Source organism: Pan paniscus, chromosome 8 (genome assembly GCF_029289425.2).
Source record: "Pan paniscus chromosome 8, NHGRI_mPanPan1-v2.0_pri, whole genome shotgun sequence".
Lineage (NCBI taxonomy): Eukaryota > Metazoa > Chordata > Mammalia > Primates > Hominidae > Pan > Pan paniscus.
Window position 1 is genome coordinate 81731391 of NC_073257.2, and position 13529 is coordinate 81744919.

Sequence of the window (13529 nt, forward strand, 5' to 3'; positions counted from 1 at the left end):
GCATCCTCTTCGGATGAAATTGAATCCTCTCTGTAAGGACCTCCTATTCTCTGGCCTGGAGCAGCTATACAGCCTGCACAGGAGGGCCTGTCTTCTCCCATGACTTCATCCCCAAGAAGTATAGAAACCTTGTGTGCATGCAAGCCCAGAGTAGGCCCTCTTGTAACCCAGAAGTCTGAAAATTTAAGAAATGCCCCCAGTGACTTTGATATGAAGGCAGAGTTGAGGCCAGGCCGTAGATGAGTAGATTATAAACTTTTGATAGAGTTGCTACAGGCAAAGCTGCAGGAATCAAGTCTGGCAGGAAGAGTACTACTGGGGCTCTTGATCCTAACTCCAGCTCCATGGAACTGGAGACTGTTTCTCTGTTAAGTGAAGAGGCAGCATAAGGAGTGATCAACAGCACCAACTCCAATCAGGCAGGTGGGTTTGAATCCAGGCTATGTATGAATCTTATTCTCTTGTGATGTTGGACAAATTACTTAATTTCTCTGGCCTCACTTCCTTTATTAATAACATGGAGAAAATAATAGTACTAATTCCTAGGGTTGTTCTAGGATTAAATGAGCTAATACATGAATAACACTTAGAATGATGCTTAGCTCATGGGAAGGGCAATGCTTTATTGAGGGTTACCATGTGCTGGCTACTGGGTCAGTGATAGGAATGAGCAAAACATCCATAGTCCCTTACAGGGCAACAATTAGTCTGCTTGTGGAGTCAGACATTAACAAAGCAATCATACACGTAGATGATGACACTCTGATGACAGCTATGAGTGAAAAGCTTTAGGGTGCAATGAGACTTACAGTAGGAGGATGCAGGGGTCAGGAAAGGTGCTCTAGAAAGGGGATTAACCTACATAAACGCCTGAAGCAGGAAGGATCATGGCACATTCGGTAAACTAAAATGGCTTTGTGTAGGGAGCATGGAGAACAAGAGAGAGAGGTTCACGATGAAGCTGGATACGCTGGTAGCACTGGGTCCTGCAGAGTTTTGTGAGTATTTACTCTGAGAGAAACAGGAACATGATGTGGTTTTGAGCTGGGGATGACATGTTCATAATGAACATTTATGAAGAGACCAGTGTGTATGTGAAGAGCAGGTTGGCATGAACAGAGGGGAAGCCAAAAGGCGTAGCTACCCAGGTGAGAGAGGATGGGGCCTGACCAGGGTAAGGACAATGGGAATGGAGTGAAGTGGGTGCATTTATGTGCAAGAGGGAGAGTGGGCAGGTCTGGTGATAGAATATGAGGCATTAGGGAGGGAATAGTACAAATGGCGCCTGTGGAGGCTAAGGCAACTTCGTCTTGGATGCTAATCCACCATGCTGATTTCTGATTAATCCCAGTTCTGGGAATGCCTCTAAGATTTCTACTTTCACATACTTACTGTAAATCCTGCCCTTAGGTCAAAACAACCTTGATATTATGATAAACAGATACTCTCCATAAATTCTGCCCTTAGGCAAATTCCGTGTGGTATTTAAACCCTGGTCTGGGATAACAGTGCAGGGATCTACCATCTCATCTCATGGCTGGCCAAGATGGGCTTCTGTTCATGAGTACCCATTAAATGTTTCTGAGAAACTGGATCTGTCAGCTTCTTTCTTTGGTCCCTCAGCTTCCTCAGCCTTTGGGGGTAGGTTTGCGTGGACCTGCTCACTGCAGATCAGTGCCTTTCAGTGAGATGGAGGTCTCTGGAAGACACATGTTTGGCACCTTTGAGACATTCAAGTGGAGATTTTGAGTGGACTGTTGGCTACACAGTTCTTGGTGGAGGTCTGGGCTGAGGACGTACATTTGTGAGTCATTTGGGTATAGTCAGTGTTTGGGTGTAGATGAGATGGCTTACGCAAAGAGCATGGAGTGAAACAAGAAGGGCCTAGGAATAAGTCTCAGGTACTCCACCCTCTAAAGGCAGAAGACAGGAGTAGGAGCTGGGTAAGGAGACTAAGAGGGAGTGGACAGAAAGGGAGGAGGACAACCAGGGGGCTATGCTGTCCCAAAGGCCAAGGGAAGGATCCCTTAATTCTACCTGGAGCAAGTTTTCATGTACAAACGAGCTTGAAAGAGAGTTGAATATTTCATATAGGTGTAAGAAAGCCTTGGCATTACAAATGTGTTGCTGAATACGTGTTCTAAAAGCAGTAGAGGGCTCTGCAAATGTATGAGATGTAGACTACTACATACCTGGGGTTGGGGGTGAGAACCTAAAGTGCAAGACAGGGAGACTATATCAAATTCATCCTTGAATTTGTTTTTTAGTCGGTCCTTAATGGTCCATTCTTTATGCCCTAGGGGATACCACAAGGGTATTAAAGTATGGAAAGAGCAGATAAGAGGAAAAATTGAAGACAGGAGGCGATGGTCCTGAAATATTAAAATATGAAGTTGGCTTCAGTGCTGTGTCTGAGGGAAAAAGCTGTCTCCACTTTTGCAGAGGCCTTCCTAGGCATCCCAGCTCCGACATGAATCTTCTGTCTTAGAATACTCACACTGCATTGTGTGGGATCAAGGGGCCCATTTCACAGTAAAGGAGGTAAGGAAGTAGACACAGGATCATGGGATCTACTGGTCATTTCACATATGGCACTGTTAAGAAATTGCTGGCCTGACAGAGCCTTGGAATGATTGAAGGTACCACTGAGTCAGAAAGGATCTTCCAGAATACTTTATAGACTCTAAATCAACACACTTTATATGGCATTGTGTACTCAGTAGAGTAGAACACCTAAGTCCAGCAATCAAAAGTTTGGAAGTCGGAGTAGCTCCACTTTCCATCACTGAGTCTTAATGACCTTCTTGGGGAATTTGGCTGCCTGTCTCCACCACTCTGGGCATGGAGACTCTATGATTCCAAAGGGGCAATGCTCTACCAAAAGATAAAGCCAGAGGCAGATGTCCACTGAACTACAAGTTAAGGCTGTAATATTAGTAGGTCAAGCTCTCTGAAGCAAGAAGTTGAGTCACTATCTTGGCATAAGTAATTGATCTTGATCCCCAGAATGGTGTAGGACTGCTGCTACACAGTGTAGGCAGGGAGTAGTACTAGGTTTGCTACCCAGATGACCCACCTGGGAGCATCATAGAACTCCCTTGCCCAATTTTGGTGGTAAATAAACTAGTGCAATGGCCACAGGTGAGTATAGCATAGTGATGACAGCTCAGACTTCCCAGGGATGAGGAGTTGGGTCATGCCATCAGATAAGCCACTATGAGCAGCAAAGATGCTATCCATGGCTGAAGGAAATCTAGAATGGATAGAAAAAGAGAGAGAGATTATGTGTGTTTTTTGGGGTCTGAGACCAAACACAGCAGGGAGTATTGTTTTCTTCTAGGTGGTGCCTTCATTTTCCAAGTTTTTCCCCCAGAAAGAAAGCCTTCCAGAATTCTAGAGAAATTGCACCCTGAACTTATACAAAGACTTGAATCCAAGATTTGAGTGCACAAGGGGGAGGACTGTAGTGGATGCTGTGATGTTCCACCCTTCATTTGGTAATGAAGGACTTACTTCTTGATATGGTTTTGCTGTGTCCCCACACAAAATCTCATCACGAATTGTAATCCCCCAAATCTCCATAATCCCCACATATGAAAGGAGAGAACATGTAGAGGTAATTGCATGGGGGGGGGGATTGTTTCCCTCATGCTGTTCTCATGATAGTGAGTTAATTCTCACGAGATCTGATGGTTTTATAAGTGTTTGGTAATTCCTCTTGCATTCATTCTCCCTCCTGCCGCCTTGTGAAGAAGGTGCCTTGCTTCCCCTTCACCTTCTGCCATGATTGTAAGTTTCCTGAGGCCTCCCCAGCCATTTGGAACTGTGGGTCAATTAAACATTTTCCTTTCTAAATTACCTTGTCTCAAGCAGTTCTTTATAGCAGTGTGAGAACAGATTAATACACTCCCTCAGATGCGAGGAGTGCCTTCAGCTCTCAGTCCTCTTCAGAAGTGGCCTTACCCTAATATAGTTGCCTTACTCAAGGTCATGCCCCTTTCTTGGGGCAGCCTGCATATGACTACTAGTCAATGTAGGGTATACAAGTTCATCCCTGTCACTCCAACTTGGAATAACATCAAGGGCCATCCTAGCTTCAAAGCTCCCCTCCAGTAAACTGAGTCCTCTGTTGAGACAACATCTCAGTCCACCTTCTCCCTCTTACCAGCCCTGCTTTCTTTCTTTCCTTTACCACTTGTAGGTGTTGATCCTAAGAGAACTCTCTCCTAAACTTCCTGCACAGTAATCTCTACCTCAGTTTGCTTGCTGGGGAAATTGACTTGAGAAGTTGCCTTACAGATTTAGTGTTTTAGAGATAATAACGGAACCACAGAGCTCTTAGAGCTGGAAGAAATCATAAGAATTATCTAGTAATGGCTCAACCATCCATCTTATAAAGGAAGACCCCAAAATTCAAGATAGGACTGCAACTTTCCCAAAGTTAGAGGCTAGGTCTAATCACTCCCTACTAATCACTAGGCTTAGGTTGTGCGTGTGTTGGTTTACTGCTTTAACCTACTATGACTCCTTTGAAATCTTGGTTTAATACATGAGCCAGGAAACCATGGCCTAGCATCTGTCTTCATATAGAAAGTTTTATTGAAATACAACTATGCTCATTCATTTAGGATCTATGATAAAAGAGTTCAGTAGTCACACCAGAGAGACCATATGACCTCTGGTACTCTGGTACTTGACATATCTACCAATTCACACTTCATAAAAAAAAGTTTCCTGACCACTGTTCTAACAGATGAATTGGTCAAGGTCCAATAAAGAAAACAGAAAGTACTCTAGGTACTTCAGCTGAAAGAATTTAACATGGGGAATTGGTCAAGCAGGTGTTGGAAGTTGGAAAAAGCAAAAAGGTTACACCAAGGAGACACAGAGTAATAACTACAGAAAGCAGTTGCAACCTCTAAGCTGGGGGAACAAAGGGAAGGTTCGGACTATTAGAACCTAGAATCTTGGAGCTTCTGTGAAGCCAGAGCTCAGACCCTCGATGAGGTCATCATCAGCTCATGCTGATGCCAATAAGGGGGTTCGATGAGGCTGGTGCTGAGGTTGCCAAAGGAAGTGGGAAACTTCTTATCCAGAATAAATTTCTGGCCATGCTGACAAGGCCATGCTGACAGGAAATACCAGCAAACAGAGAAGAGCAAGTCCCTTCTCACCTCTTCCTGCCTCCCAGTCTCCCTCTAGTGTCCCCTATATGGTCAAAACTTTACAGGAAGTCAGCAGGCAAAGCAATTAGCAAAACAAAGGCTGGGGTTTGCACGGCCAGTCCCAGCAGAGCAGAGTATAGAAGGAGCTGAGGAACAAAAGTGCAATTACCTGTCCCATGGGCAAGATTAACATTAGAGCCATCAGTTAGTTGATGTCTCAAGCTTTTCCCAGGACTGGCATTGAAGAGGCAGGAGCAGAGGCCCCAGAAAGATAAGTCTATGCCCTGTAGATTTGTTCTGCACAGGCCCTAGATGTTCTCTCCTATTTGGGGGTGAGTTCCAGGAAAAATAGCCTAATGATCGTAATTGAGTCAAGGAAGTGCTTTGGGCCTGTTAGGACAAGCCTATGTCCTAGTAGAGAAACATTCTCTTCCACTCCAGGAGAAGTCTTGCTAGATGCATCTGCTTTCTTTATAGCTCAGATTAGTCTTATAAGTGAGTCTTGTTAGCTCTGATTTGTCTGAGGGGTTGTGTGACCATCTCTGAATCAATCTCTAGGGCAGAGGAATGAGATGCTTTGAAGGCTCAGCCTGGGTCTGATGCTTTGTTCCTAAAATACTTTGTATGAGGGTGGGGGTGGTGGTAGAAAATGAGGGGTCCATTTCACCTGAACTTCATGGACTCATAATGGGGAAGGAGTGCCCCTAAAATCAAATCACAAATGTCCTCTGCCAGAGGGGACTGCCTGTGGCCTAATGGAGGTGTGAACATCATGTGGTGAGAACCCAGTGAGGACCAGGCTGGGAAGACAGCTCAGATCACAAGTTCTGCTGGCAGCTGGGCAGCTGGCAGCATGTGGGTTATAATAGGATGCAGCCAGAAAGTCCAGGTGGGCCTGGCTGACCCAGAGTTCAGACAGACTCACAATGGTAAAGCAGCTAATTGGGCAATTTGAATGTCAGGCAAAATTTAGGAATTGGGGTGGAGCTAGGTGGCCAAGTGTGTGTGTGTGTGTATATGTGTCAGAGACTAGAGCTGAGATGGAGTCAGGGGTGGAGGAGCAAGACAGGATCCCAATCTTCAGGATGACTTTGTGGAAAGGTGAACCCCAGCATGGTACAAGGGGAATGGATGCTGACCTGGGAGCCCAGATGTCAGACTTGAGTACCCTTGGTGAATCAGCTGGTGGCCATTTGAAGAAGGATTATAGGATGAGGAAGAGGAGCCAGACTAGGAGCAGAAGGCCCTCCAGAGTTGGGGTAGAAAGAAAACATGGCTGGATTTTCAAGAGCTGCGCTGGGTGTGCTGTAATGTAAGTGGCCAGCTGTAATGTTGGCTGTTAACTGTACAGCTAGCGCTATTGGTTGAATAAAAAGACGAATAGTTTCAATGATTACTCATATAGGGATAAGTGGGACAGGTGTGCCTTGTGGTAGGAAGTGGGCTAAGGAAGCCTTAGTTTTAAAGTGAAAGCCAGTAATTACTGCTCCTGCCCACAGAAGGATAGCTATTCCTAAATTTATTGACAGTCGAGTAGGGGTAGAAGACCTAGAAGGTTAGTTGACCCAATAAAAATAATAAGGGAAATTAATATGAGGGATCAGGTTCATCCCTTGATATTATGTATTGTTATTATTTGTTTCAATACAAGTTGAAACAGTCACTGTGGAATGGAAGTCAGTCGATTTTTTACTAAGCAGTTGGGGATGGGGAATAAAATGATTAAGGTCACTGTGGGTAGGCCTAGTATTGTTGGGGTAATGAAAGAAGTGAATACAGTTTCGTTCATTTTAGTTCTCAAGGGGTTTCGTGTTTTTGTGTTTCAAATGTTTTTAGTGCAGGGTTCATAGGATAAATAAATTTTGAGATTTTTAATTGAAATAAGATAAATTAAGTTATGATCATAGAATAGTAATAAATCACGTAGATGTATCTAGTTGGGGCATCTCATTGTAGGGGAATTTAAAATCCTCAGTTTTTAACTTTAAGGGTTAATGCTAATTAGCTTTACAGTGATATTATAGTATAGATGCTGATCAGCTTTCAAAGTATTTTAGGGGAACTAATTCAAGAACAATGGATATGAGGCTGTGGTTGGATCTGCAGATTTCTGAGCACTGGCCATAGTAAAGGCCTGATCATGTGGATGTTAAGGTTGCTCGATTTAAGTGCCTAGGGACTGCATTTGTTTTGAGACCCAATGATGGGACAGCTCATGAGTGTAGAATATCTTCTGATGAAATTAGTATGCAAATGGGGATTTCTACTGGGAGAACTACTCAATTACCAACTTCAAGGAGTCGTAGTTCCCCTGGTTTTAGGTCTGTCGTAGGGATCATGTAGTTATCAAAGCTTAAGCCTTTGTAATCTGTGTACTCATAACTTCAGTATCATTGATGTCCTATGGTTTTGACAGTGAGAGGGGGTTATTCACTTCATCCATCATATATAGGATGCATAGAGATGGGAGGGCGATTAAGATTAGGATAATAGCGGGTAAGGTAGCTCATACAGTTTCTACTTCTTGGGCATCTGTAGTGCTAGTATGCATTAGTTTTATTGTTAATATGAGGGAAATAATATAGAGAACTAGGGAGCTGATCAGGAAAATGATTATGAGAGTGTGATCATGAAAATGGAGTAGTTCTTCTATAATAGGAGATGTAGCATCTTGGAGACCTAGTTGAAATGGATGAGCCATGAAGATATATAGGATTCTAACCTATAAATTAAGTTTGACAAAGTTATGTAATTGTTTTACTGATATTCATGGAGAAAGTCATAGAGGTTATAAAGGTGGCTTGAAACCAGTTTTGGGGGTTTGATTCCTTCCTTTCTCGCTTAGGCTTTTATGCAGGCTGGCTCTTCAAATGTATGACAGGGTGGTGGGCAGCCATAAAGTCACTCTTAGTTTGTAGTTGGGAGTTCGACTATTAGTACTTCTCATTTTGATGCAAAAGCTTCTCAGATTATGAAGATTATTAGTATTACTGCTGTTAGTGAGATAAATGAGCCTATGGATGAGATAGTATCTCATGCAGTATATGCATCAGGGTAATCAGCTTATCGTTGAGACATTCCCGACAGTCTGAGGAAGTGTTGTGGGAAGAAAGTTAGGTTTACGCCAACAAATATAATAGTAAAGTGAATTTTGGTTCAGTTTTGGTTAAGTGTATAACCTGAAAACAGGGAATCCATGGCCGAAGCCTCCTATAATGGCGAATACTGCTCCTATTGATAAAACGTAGTGGAAATGTGCTACAACATAATATATCGTATAGAAAAATGTCTAATGATGAGTTGGCTAATACAGTAACAGTTAACCCTCTTACTGTATAAAGGAAAATGAACCCTAGTGCTCAGAGCATTGCAGGGGATCATTTGATGTTACCACCATGCAGTGTGGCTAATGAGCTAAAGACTTTGACACCACTGGGAATAGCAATAATTATGGTGGCAGATGTGAAGTATGCTTGGGTATCAACATCTATGTGCACTGGAAATACGTGATAGGCTCAGACGATAAACCCTAGGAACGCAATGGACATTATGGCTCATACTATGCCCATATAACCTAACGGTTCTTTTTTCCCGGAGTAATAGGTTACAATATGGGAAATTATTCCAAAACCTTGTAGAATAAGGATATAGACTTCTGGATGACCAAAAAATCAGAACAAGTATTGATGTAAGAGAGTGTCACCTCCACCAGCAGGGTCAAAGAAAGTGGAGGTTGTGGTCAGTTAATAGCATGGTGATGCCAGCAGCTAGAACTGGAAGAGATAAAAGTAATAGGGCTGCTGTGATAAGGATTGATCAAATGAAGAGGGGTGTTTGATGTTGAGATATACCTGGGGGTTTTATGTTAACAATTGTAATGAAATTAATAGTGCCTAGAATAGAGGATACACCTGCTAAGTGGAGTGAAAAAATGCTCAAGTCAACAGAGGCTCCTGCATGTTCCAGGTTCTCTGCTAAGGGAGGGTAGACTGTTCAGCCGGTCTTGGCACCTGACTATTGAGGATGCAAGTAGGAGTAGAAAAGATGGGAGAAGAAGTCGGAAGCTTGTATTATTTATCCAGGGAAATGCCATGTCTGGCACACCAATTATTAGCGGGACTTGTCAGTTTGCTGAAACCCCCGATTATAATGGGCATAACTATGAAGAAAATTATAACAAATGTGAGGGCAGTGACAATAACATTATAAGTCTGATCATCTCCTGATAGGGTCCCTGGTTGACCCAGTTCTGCTTGGATTAGAAGACTTAAGGCAGTATTTACTATCCCAGCTCAGGTACCAAACAGTAAATATAATGTTCCGATGTCTTTATGGTTAGTTGAAAATAGCGATAGATGAACATAGGTATAAGGATAAAATGGCTGAGCAAGCATTGGACTGTAAATCTAAAGACAGATGTTGAGCCAACTTTTTAGCAGCCCTGAGGTGATATTTCATGTTGACTTGCAAATTCAAAGGAACAGCTTCAATCCTGCCTGGGCTTCTCCTGCCTTTTTCCCCCTCAACAGCGGGAGAAGTAGATTGAAGCCAGTTGATTAGCTGTTAACTAAATTTTCATGGGTTTAGGTCCCACCAATCTAGCAAGGGCTTAGCTTAAGTAAAGCAATTGATTTGCGTACAATTGATGTAGGACAGAGTCTTGCAGTCCTTAAAGTTTATTTACAGAAATTAAGTATAGTCTACCTACTAAGGGCTTTGAAGGCTCTTGGTCTAATTTAACCTAAATTTCTAGGTTATAGCTAGGAATAGTGGGGAGATGGGTAGGAGGAGAGCAGAGGAGGTAATGAGTGGGGGCAATATATATATATGTATTTTGAGATGGAGTTTTGCCCTTGTTGCCCAGGCTGTAGTGCAGTGGCACGATTTCAGCTCCCTCCACCTCCGCCTCCTGGGTTCAAGCGATTCTCCTGCCTCAGCCTCCCAAGTAGCTGAGATTACAGGCACATGTCACCATGCCCAGCTAATTTTGGCATTTTTAGTAGAGATGGGGTTTCACCATGTTGGTCAGGCTGATCTCCAACACCTGACCTCAGGTGATCTGCCTGCCTCAGCCTCCCAAAGTGCTGGGATTATAGGGGGGAGCCACTGCACTCAGCCCAGTTTTTTTTGTTGTTGTTGTTTGTTTGTTTGTTTTTTGAGATGGAGTCTTGCTCTATTGCCCAGGCTGGAGTGCAAAGATGAGATCTCAGCTCACTGCAACCTCCGCCTCCCAGGTTCAAGTGATTCTCGTGCCTCAGCCTCCCCGGTAGCTGGGACTACGGGCGTGCACCACCACACCCGGCTAATTTTTGTATTTTTAGTAGAGATGGGGTTTCACCATGTTAACCAGGCTGGTCTCGAACTCCTGACCTCAAATGATCCACCCGCCTCAGTCTCCCAAAGTGCTGGGATTACAGGCATGAGCCACTGCGCCCAGCCACAGTATATGTTTTGTATTCTTGAATTGTCATTTTATATTATTAGATGTAGGGGATAGTGAAGTAGAGTAGATTAGGCACATATAAAATTACAGATTGAATAGGGCTATGGGGGCTATAATAGTGGGTATAATAAGGCTATTGTTTTTTGTAAATTCTTGAATAATAGTCCATTTGCCTAGGAACCCTATTAATGGGGGTAAGTCTCCTAAGGATAACAGGATAAGTAGGATTATGGATACTAGTCATGGTAACTTATTTCAGGCTTGGGATAGTGATAGAGTTGTAATGCCTATGCTTGAACTAAGTATTATAAATATAGCTACCGTCAGGATAAGATAAATAAATAGGTTTAGGATAGTAATGTTTGGGTTATATGTTAAGATTGCAATTATTCAGCCCATGTGAGCAATTGATGAGTAGGCTAAGATTTTTCACAGTTGTGTTTAGTTGAGCCCTCCTCAGCCACCTAATAGAATAGACAACATTGTGGCCGCTAGTAAAATGTTTGGGTTTATTGAGGAGAAAATTTGAAATATAATGGAAATAGGGGCTAGTTTTTGTCATGTGACATTTTGTCTCAGATGTCAATGAGATTCCTTTAGTTACTTCTGGGACTCAAAAGTGGAAAGGAGATATGCTTAATTTTATTGTTAAGGCCATTATTATTAAGGATGCTACTTGATTGATTGAGTTTATGATTGTTCATCATCAGGAGTACGGTATATTGGTAATGACCCCTATTATCAGGATTATGGATGCAGGTACTTGTGTAAGGAAATAGTTGGTAGCTGCTTCTGTGGAGTAGGGGCTTGTTTTTAAATTAAAATTGGGATAATGGCTCGTATATTTACTTCTAGGCCCAGTCAGATGAGAAGTCAGTGTGAGCCTATTATTGTGATGAGAGTCCCTATAAGGATAGTGAAAGATGGCCAGGCGCAGTGGCTCATGCATATAATCCCAGCACTTTGGGATGCCAAGGCGGGTGGATCGCCTGGGATCAGGAGTTCAAGACCAGCCTGGCCAACATGACAAAACCCTGTCTCTACTAAAAATAAATACAAAAATTAGCTGGGCGTGGTGGCACAGGCCTGTAATCCCAGGTACTCGGGAGGCTGAGGTGGGAGAATCACTTGAGCCGGGAGATGGAGGCTGAAGTGAACCAAGATCGTGCCATGCACTCCAGCCTGGGTGACAGAGTGAGACTCCATCTCAAAAAAAAAAAAAAAAAAAAGATAGTGAAAGAGACAGTAAGTTGGGTTAGAGGATTAATTAGTACAGAAAGGGTATAAACCAGCATTTTTGGGGTATGGGCCCCATAGCTTATTTAGCTGACCTTACTGCAGGATATGGTATATTAGGTAGCATGGAGAATTTTGGATTCTCAGGGGTAGGTTCAACTCCTGTAATTCTAGAAATAAGAGGATTTAAACCTCTATTATTTATTCTATCAGTGTAACTCTTTTATCGGACATATTTCTTATGTCTGAGGTGGAATACTAGATATTAGGATAGGCATAGAAATATGTCATATGCAAAGTGCTAGAGTGAGTGGTAAGAAGTTTTTTCATAGAAGATGCATGAGCTGATCATAACTGAATCAGGGGTACAATACTTGAATTCATAAAAAGAAGTTGTTAAAAGGAGGGTTTTGGTGATGAAATTTTTGGTGTAGAGTTCTGGTTTATAAATATCATATAGTGCTCTTAGAGAAATAATAGTGATTAGGGCATTTATTATAATGATATTTATATATTCTGCTATAAAGAACAGGGCAAATGGACCTGTGGCATATCCAATATTAAAACCCGAAACTAACTCTGATTCCCCCTCTGTTAGGTCAAATGGGGCTCTGTTAGTCTCTGCTAGTGTGGAGATGAAACATATTATGGCTAGAGGTCATGATGGTAGGAGTAGTCAGATAACTGTTGTGTTACGATGAGTGTAGGTAAATTAAATATGCCACTTATCAAGAGGACTGACAGGAGCATTATAGCTACGGTAACTTCATATGAATTTTTTTGAGCTATTGCCCGTCGTGCACCAATTAGTGCATATTTTGAATTGGGTGCCTGTCCCAACATAGGATAGAGTAGATGGCTAGGCTTGATGTGGCTGTATGAATAAGAGACCTATATTAAGAATAAGTAAGGGGTATGGTATGGGCAGAGGAATTTATATAAGGAGTTCGATAGATAGGGCTAGGGTTGGAGCGATAATGTATAGAGGAATGGTGGATGCTAACGGTCATAGAGGTTCTTTAATATAAAGTTTTATTGCATCTGTAAAGGATTGATGTAGTCCATATGGACCTACAATGTTAGGTCCTTTGCATAGTTGCATATAGCCTAAAATTTTTCATTCAGTGAGTGTAAGGAATGCTATGGTGATGAGAGTGGGGATAATGAGTAGAAAAAGGTTAATTATAGGCATATTGTTAAGAAGAGAGCCAAGCCCTTTTCTCTTCTGCCAGGATATGTAGTGATTTCCCAGCAGGCTGTGCTGTCTCTATAAGAGTCTGGACCTGTTTTTCCTCAGATCCCCTTTTTGTCTTTTCCTGCTTCTGCTCTGAGTTGCAGGGAACCAACCCCATGGTCTGTGTTTCCCAAGCTCTTAGGAAAACTGGTTTCTGGCTGGAATCAACAAAAGGGAGACACTGGTGGAGATTAAAGGGTAGGATGAAGAGAGAAACCAGAATATTTCTTCTCTTTCCCTTCTGCCTAAGGCAACATCTCTAGCAGCAAATTTACCTATCACATTTTTATTTCTCTTCCATGGCTCCAGTCTTTCACCATGAAGTATGTTGTAAGCCATAAGTTTTTCATTGATATCCTTTATCAGATTGAGGAAGTTTCCTTCAATTTGTAGTTCACTTAAGTTTTAATCAAGAATGGATTTTGAATTTTGTCAAATGCTTTTAGTGCTT

The 13529-nt window shown here is 42.4% G+C and overlaps 1 pseudogene; it reads right to left on the reverse strand.

Moving 5' to 3' along the window:
• Positions 1 to 6343: 6343 nt before the first annotated feature.
• Positions 6344 to 6954, reverse strand: LOC117974462 (ATP synthase subunit a-like; annotated as a pseudogene).
• Positions 6955 to 13529: the final 6575 nt, after the last annotated feature.